This window comes from Malaclemys terrapin, chromosome 1 (genome assembly GCF_027887155.1).
Source record: "Malaclemys terrapin pileata isolate rMalTer1 chromosome 1, rMalTer1.hap1, whole genome shotgun sequence".
In the NCBI taxonomy this organism is placed as follows: Eukaryota; Metazoa; Chordata; order Testudines; family Emydidae; genus Malaclemys; species Malaclemys terrapin.
Window position 1 is genome coordinate 4,887,875 of NC_071505.1, and position 8,311 is coordinate 4,896,185.

Consider the following 8,311-nt stretch of genomic DNA (forward strand, 5'->3'; position numbering starts at 1 on the left):
ACCCTATAGTTAACTGGCAGCGGTCAGGGAGTAGTGAAGTTGTGAACAGCTACTACAATGGCAAGAACCATCCAGAGCATCAGTGTGGACAATATAAGGGGAGAACGGAGTTCTCTTCTCAGGGATTGTCCGAGGGCAACGCGTCTCTGCTACTGAAGAATGTAACTCCTGCTGACCTTGGGAACTACACCTGTCATGCTAGTTTATATGAGAACAGTCCCCAAACTTTACAAACTGTCCTGCTTTTGCTGAAAAAGACCCCAGGTAGGTCAGTGACGTTCCCTTATCAACTGTGCTGTGAGAATCCCACGAGCATTTAGCATAATTTCGAAGCAGGAGCCTGCTGTGAGAAGTGACATTAAGAGAAGCATCCCGGTGATCAGTGTTTTCTCTCCATTGCTCTGTATCTCCTGTGATCTGTTTTTCGAAGGAGAAATGGAGCTTGAACTGTCAGGGCCATGATGGGAGCAAGGAACTGTAGATCGAGTTGGGTTCTTCCTTCTCTCACTCCATCACCAGTAATAACAACACTGCAGGCCAAACGATGCCCTCTCTTGATCCCCTGTAACCCCGTTAGTCTTCAGTGGAAATGTTCCAGTGTCACTAAGGGCACAGTTTGGCATATCGGATCTCTATTTCTGGTGATGTTTGGGGCAGGAAGAGCCCAGCTTGACTCTCAGATCCCAGGATGAGTTTGCAGAGTCTGTCTCTGCCTCCTGTGGGTTTTCCCTACTGGCAGATCCCGCAGTCCCTGTGCTTTGAGGAGTGCAATGTCTGGATTGTGGTTGATTCTGTAGGTGGGCATAAGGTGATAGAGCGTCTCCTAGCATAGCTTTCTGCTTGGCCATTAGCACCAGATCTGACACATAGTGTGGCCAAAAATGTGCTTTTTCAAGCCGTCTTTCGAATGCCTGGCTGTATGGAGCAAGCTGTAGTAACAGCTAATTGCAATGCGGAGGGAGGGTTTATATTGGAAATGGCTGGAGGCAGTGCCAGCTTACTTAATAATTTTCCTGTTTTGCAGGTGCAAATGTTCAGGCAGATGCAAACGTTCCAGGAGGACATGAAAAACGAGACCGCATTCTAAGCATTCCTGTCCTGTTGAGCGCACTAGTGATTCTTGCAGAGGGTGCTTAATTAGTTTCAGCTGGTTTTAATAAAGTGCACGTGGCAAGTTTTCCAATACTGTAAGCTTCTATTTGTGTCGCTAAGAGCAAGTCGGGCCTAGGCGCACCAGTTTAATAATACTGCCTAGGGAGCCTCAGGATGGCCCTGCGTCTGACCTTAAAATTGTCCAGTCCTTAAATTGTGCCTTATTTTTGTTTGGAAAGACGTTAGCAATAGCAGCACATTTTGGGCACTGCCAGAAATCCAGGATAAATCACTGCCTGGACCGTTCCATCAAAAACTGACATTTTCACAGCTCTGGCATGATCTGCTGGACAGTTTCTTCACAAGGACGTGACCCTGGCCTTTGTAACTCACGTTAACCATGGACTTACTTTATGAAACTTGGACAAAACATTAAGACATTGGCTGCCCAACCTCTGGGCTGGCAAAAACTATACTGACTCACGGAAGGGGAAAAAAAGGCAAGAGAATCTTAGTCTAACATATGGAAAGTATCTGTTGTGCGGAAGTACATGTCTCTTAGTACAACTTTTCAGAAAGCGACTCACTTCCTCGTCAGCCAGCCTAAGTAACGCGGGCTGGATTGGAATGCTCACACACAGCTGGCTGGGCTGGGGACGCGTCTCTCCCCCGGGCTGGGGACGCGTCTCTCCCCCGTGCTGGCAGCGGTCCATCTGATCTGGGGGGAGCCACGCGGGGCAGGATGAGTTGCTGTGGCCCTGCGGGTCCCCAGCCCCAGGAGCAGATGCAGCGTGCTGCACTAACTTCCCCATGGTCCGTGGGGCTGGCGGTGGTGCCCAGTGGAGTGTGAGCTGACCTGAGAGTTTGCTGCTGCCACGCTGCACCCCAAGAGGTGGATTTGGGGGTCCTGCAGTTTCCCACCGATCTCCTCCTCTACTGCAGCGGTTGGACCAGCAGGCTGGGGGTGAGCCAAGCAGGACTGTGTTGCCATTTAGATGGTCATTTAACAACTGTTTGCCAAAAATGATGGCTAACGAATCCTGAATTCAATTTCAATATTTATTTTTTTAAAAATATCAATATCTTAGCCAAAACCAGAATATTACAGTTGTTGACAATTATTTGTGACACGTTTGGTTTGGGGCAGGGAGTGGGCCAGTTTTCATCAGAGAAACAAAAAATGTTGACTGGCTTTCCTATAGCCCTGTTACTGCTAAATGGAGCCCTCCAACGACTGTAATATGCTCATCTCCTTACTAGTGTATGGAGTGACCATCTGTTGTACTAAGATTCTCTTGCTTTTTTCCCCAGTGAGTCAGTGTAGCTTTTGCCAGCCCAGAGGTTGGGCAGCCAGTGTCTTAGGTTTTCACAATGGTTTGTCCAACTTTCATAAAGTAAATCCATGGTTAACATGAGTTAAAAACGCCAGGGACACTTCCGTGGGACGAATCTGTGCAGCAGATCACGCTAGAGCTGTGAAAACGTGCTGCTACAGTAACTCCTCACTTAAAGTCGTCCCGGTTAACGTTGTTTCGTTGCTGATCAATTAGGGAACGTGCTCGTTTATAGTTGTGCAATGCTCCCTTCTAACGTCGTTTGGCAGCCGCCTGCTTTGTGCATCGCTTGCAGGAAGAGCAGCCCGTTGGAGCTGGCTGGTGGGGGCTTGGAACCAGGATGGACCGGCAGCCCCCCTATCAGCTCCCCGCTCCCCTAAGTTCCCTGTGCGGCAGCTGCCTGCAGTTCAGCTGTGTCCCTCCCCCCACTGCCTGGGCCGGCTCTAGGCACTAGCCCTCCAAGCATGTGCTTGGGGCGGCACTTGCCAAGGGGCGGCACTCTGGCTTTTTTTTTTTTTTTTTTCGTTTTTGCTTGGGGCGCAAAAAGACAGGAGCCGGCCCTGAGCGGAGGTGAGCTGCAGCGGGGGGGCCACGGGGAGGGCCACAGGAAGTAACCCTGGGGGGGGGGCAGAGGAAACAGCTGATTTGCGCAGCAAGCCTGGGAGGGAGGGGGAGAAGCGGAGCGGAGACGGCACACTCAGGGGACCAGGTGGAGTGGAGGTGAGCTGCGGCGGTGAGGGGCACGGGGAGGGCCACAGGAAGTAACCCTGGGCGGGGAAGAGGAAACAGCTGATTTGCGCAGCAAGCCTGGGAGGGAGGGGGAGAAGCGGAGCGGAGACGGCACACTCAGGGGAACAGGTGGAGTGGAGGTGAGCTGCGGCGGTGAGGGGCACGGGGAGGGCCACAGGAAGTAACCCTGGGGGGGGGGGCAGAGGAAACAGCTGATTTGCGCAGCAAGCCTGGGAGGGAGGGGGGAGAAGTGGAGCGGAGACGGCACACTCAGGGGACCAGGTGGAGTGGAGGTGAGCTGCGGCGGTGAGGGGCACGGGGAGGGCCACGGGAAGTAACCCTGGAGGGGGCACAGAGGAACTGCTCCCCTCCCAGCTCACCTCCGCCGCCATTTATGGCAGTAAATTCACTGGACCACCCCATCCAACGTCCCATCTCCAGCTGTGACCATTCCTGATACTTCAGAGGAAGGAGACCAAAAACAAAGCTCCAGAATACATTGCAGTGGGGGAGGGGAGGAATCCCTTCCTGACCCCTGCAGGTGACCGACTGAAGCTTGAGCGTTAGGAACACAAGACAAACTGGAAGTGAGCCCCAGGGTTACCGAGCTCTGCCCACCACAAGTTTTTCCAGTCTCCTCTCATAAGATGGGCCCTCCATTCCCCTGATCATCCTTTTAGCTCTTCTCCGCACCAGTTCCCATTGGAATTCATCTTTCTGGAACATGGACATCCCCAATGGCACACAGTATTCCAGATGAGGTCTTACCAGTGCCTGGTATATTGACATTCCTACTTCTTTCTCTATTGGAAATGCCTCACCTGATACATCCTAGGATCATATTTGCCATTTTCACCGGCACCTCACATCGATGGCTCATAGTCTTCCTGTGATCAGCCCACACACGCCGGTTGCTTTCCTTTTCTGTCACTGCCAGCTGATGAGTCCCCAGCTTGCAGCAGAAATTGTTAGTATTAGACTCTGTGTCCACAATCTGTCACTTTGCACTATTGAATTTCCCCCCATTTTTGTCAGCACTCTGCATTGGTCCCCAGTGTTGCAGAAGGGGTAAATCTGCTCTTGGGGTAGAGCAGGAAACCTGAGGTGTTTGTGTCATGGATCAGTCTGTGGTGGATTGATGGGTTGTTAAGGGACTGCCTGGAAACCAGGCACATCAATGGAGGGTCCAGAAAGACAATGGAAGCACAAACCTTTGCCTTCTCCCTGTTAGCCGGTTCCTCACACTCCTTACAATTCTTGTACTAATCCCCCATCTTCTCTAAACTGAATAATGATTTCCCATGTGGTACCGTATTAAACGCTTTCTTGAAGTCCAGGTATATCAGATCTCCTGCATTTCCTTATGTAAAAAAATCAATGACTTTCTCAAAGATGGAAATCAGGTTAGCCTGACACAATCAGACTAGGTACATGTGGTACCTACATGTTGCATCAAACCCCTTATTCTGTGTATGTCCATGAATTGAATTATTCTTTCCTTCATAGTTTGTTCCAAAATCTTCCCTACTACTCAGGTTGGAATAACAGGTCTGTAATTGCCCCACTCACTCTGTTCCCTTTTCTTAAATGTAAGTATGACATTATGTATTATTATTAAAAATCCTTTCTACCAGAATAGCAATCTCCTGGGTCAGTTCTTTCAGTATTTTGGATGGAAATCAGGGTGGATAAAAAGCAATGATTTTTAAAAATAAAAATAAAATAAAATCCGATTTTTTTATTTAATTCGGATTTTTTTGATAAAATGCTTTTTGAGGAAAAAACCTATCTAAAAATAGTTTTAATTAAGATACATTATAGCTGAAAGATCTCTCATCATGGAATAAGGATTATAAATTCTAATTCTATAGTATGAGACAATATATTCATGTCATGTTTAAGAAAGTTTTGTAAGTGAGTTCCAATAGTTCATGGATTAGGGACCCAATCTTATGGGGTTCCAGTGGCTTCTGTATAGATTATTTAGGTTAATCTTTCTATCTACCCAATGGGACACAGGGCTCAGTCTAGAAGAGACCATCAGAGATGCTTAGTTTTGCAGTTCTCAAACCGTGGATTTGTGTCTCCAGAGAGAACATGCTTGTTAACAGCAAAAATGGTGGTTGTTTTTTTTAAATTTGCCGTTTTTTTTAAAAAAATATTTCATTGAACTATTTTAGTTTAAAACAATCTTAACAAAAACAAACCTGATTTTAAAAAACTAGATTAAAAAATTCATATGCTTGTTTTGTTAAACTATTATATGTTTGCTGTTGAAGAAAAACATCCAAAATACTTAATGTTGTTGTTTTAAAACAATTTAAATGTCTGTCTGGTGATGTTCTCCTAATACAGCATGGCAAGAAAATCCTCCAAATATGAATGATTAACCTGTTGAATTGGAGATAGTTCACCTCCCAATGACTTCATGAATTTCTGCTTCAATTACCTTTGATAAATGAAATAACCAATTATTCATTTTCTGATATAGCTGTAAAACTAATCGGAAAAGTTTTCAAAATAAATCACTTTACAAATGTATCGTGTGTACCTTCTACAAATGAAACCGACATCTATCTCTGAGTTGTGAAGAATGTGTATTAAGGTTATAACAACCAACAAGAATATACTTTTATGTAGAAATCCATGATTAAATCGAGTCTTCCTGACTAATGAATGATTTAAATCAAACCCACCCTGATGGAAATTATCTGGTCCTCCTGCTCTGAGCACACTAAACTCTCTACATTTTTCTTCCACCTCAGAGGTGGGAATTTCCACTGTAGTTCACTCCTTTCTATCAGCCATCCCGCCTTCATCCCTATGTTCCAGCGTGGGGTCATCTCTTTTTACTGGGCCAATTGCTGCTAGAATCACAGCCCCATGGAATTAGAGGGGACCACCAGGCTCATCTAGTCTAACCCCCGCCAAGCTGCAGGATTTGTTGGGTCTAACCCAGTGGTTCCCAAACTTTAACAACCTGTGAACCCCTTTCACTAAAATGTCAAATCTCACAAGCCCCCTCTAAAAATGAGTATTTCCAGGGATTTTCTCCTTTAACCAAGTATAAATTATAAAAGCAGTGATCTTGGAAATATAAAATTTGTTTTTATGACATGCTTATTACACACTAATTATTATTATTATTACAGTATTTTTATTACATTATGAAAACGGCACCACTCTTCCGAGAACTCACTTTCGTAGCTTGTATCACTTTGAAGAAGCCTGTTATAAGACAAGGCTCCTATGTTTCATCAAGGAGTATCAGATGTAAAACAGCAGGAAGGTCTTTAAGAAGCCAACTCAAAGAGTTCCTCCTAGACAAGCATTCAGGTCTTGAGCAGTCCAGGCAAACAACGCACGTTACAACAAAGCTTAAACTTGTTCTTCATAAAAATGTTAAAAACAGCAAAAAAGATCCACCTCCCTTTCCATTTCTTATAAGGAGTCTTGAAGTTTAAATCTCCTCAGTGTGATAGAGATGCTTGCTTTGAGTTGCTTAGCTCTTGGAAGTCCAGGGGCGCTGGGCTGATGGGCCCGTGCTGCCCGGGGTCCCTAGGGACAGCTCTGGCCGCCCTTAGGGAATTTTTTCCCCCGAGAACCCCCTGTAACATTTCACAAACCCCAGTTTGGGAACCATTGGTCTAACCCCCCCCAGAGAGCTGGCTCCAGCCTCCTTTCCAGAACCTCCAGCAACAGCATTTCCATGACCCCCCGAGGCGTCTGTCCCAGTGTCCCGCTGCTCTCACCCTTAGGAAGCGTTTCCCGAGATTTCAGCTCCATCTGCGGGGCTGCAGTTTGCCCCCGTCGCCCCGTGTCCTGCCCTCTGGGGCGAGAGAGACCAACTTCCCTCCGGCTGTTCCGGGACAGCCTTTGAAGTATTTGAAGGCGGTTGCTATGGCCCCGCGTCATCTCCTCTTCCAAACTCCCATAGTCACCTCCCATGTGTATTTAGAATAAAACAGACACGCGGGCATTCAGCGGGGGGAGGGGAAGGGGGAACCCCGACAGACTTGGAACCAGACTGGGCTAAACAAACACCCAGGTCACTCAGCTCCTGAGAAACACGCATGAGACGCCCCTGCCCCACCCCAGAAATTAGCACCACCCAGAGAAGCGGGGGGTACGGGGGGGAGACAGCACCTGTTACGGGGCGCTGGGAGAGACACGCCGCCCTCCCCGCACGGGGACCCCCCAGCCCGGAGCGGGACCAGCGGAGGAAGCCCCTCGCAGCCTGGGCTGGTTCTTACCTCCGCCGCCGGCGCCAGCGCTCCCGGCAAACTCCCACCAGGAGCGTCTGCCCGAGCTGCTGCCGCTTGTTCCCTCTGCTTCCCGGCTCAGCTGCGCCCCGCCCCCTTTCGTCACACACAGGAACCATCCGCCTCTGCGGCCAGCGCCGCTTTCCACCGCGCAAAAGTCACCTTCCCAGCTACTGCTCAGGACTCGCTACCGCCTGGTCCAGGGCTTGGGAATTAGGAGCGATGGGGCTTGGGGGGCGGAGCACAGCCATGAGCCCAAGCTGAGACCAGAGCAGCCCATGTGGAAAAACTGGAAAAAGGTCCAGCGGAGGGCAACAAAAATGATGAGGGGGCTGGAGCACATGACTTACGAGGAGAGGCTGAGGGAACTGGGCTTGTTTAGTCTCCAGAAGAGAAGAATGAGGGGGGATTTGATAGCTGCTTTCAACTACCTGAAGGGGGGTTCCAAAGAGGATGGAGCTCAGCTGTTCTCAGTGGTGGCAGATGACAGAACAAGGAGCAATGGTCTCAAGTTGCAGTGGGGGAGGTCTAGGTTGGATATTAGGAAACACTATTTCACTAGGAGGGTCGTGAAGCACTGGAATGGGTTCCCTAGGGAGGTGGTGGAATCTCCATCCTTAGAGGTTTTTAAGGCCCAGCTTGACAAAGCCCTGGCTGGGATGTTTTAGTTGGGTTGGGCCTGCTTTGAGCAGGGGGTTGGACTAGATGACCTCCTGAGGTCCCTTCCAACCCTGATATTCTATGATTTGATTTTTTTCATTGGCTTCCTCCTTGCTTCTTTGCAATGGCTTGGCTGCCTGTGCACCTCTCACCAGTCCAGGGGTTGCGAGTTAGGAGGGATGGGGCTCTGGGTTGAAAACACTCACACTTTGCTTCCTCGTTGCTACTTGTATA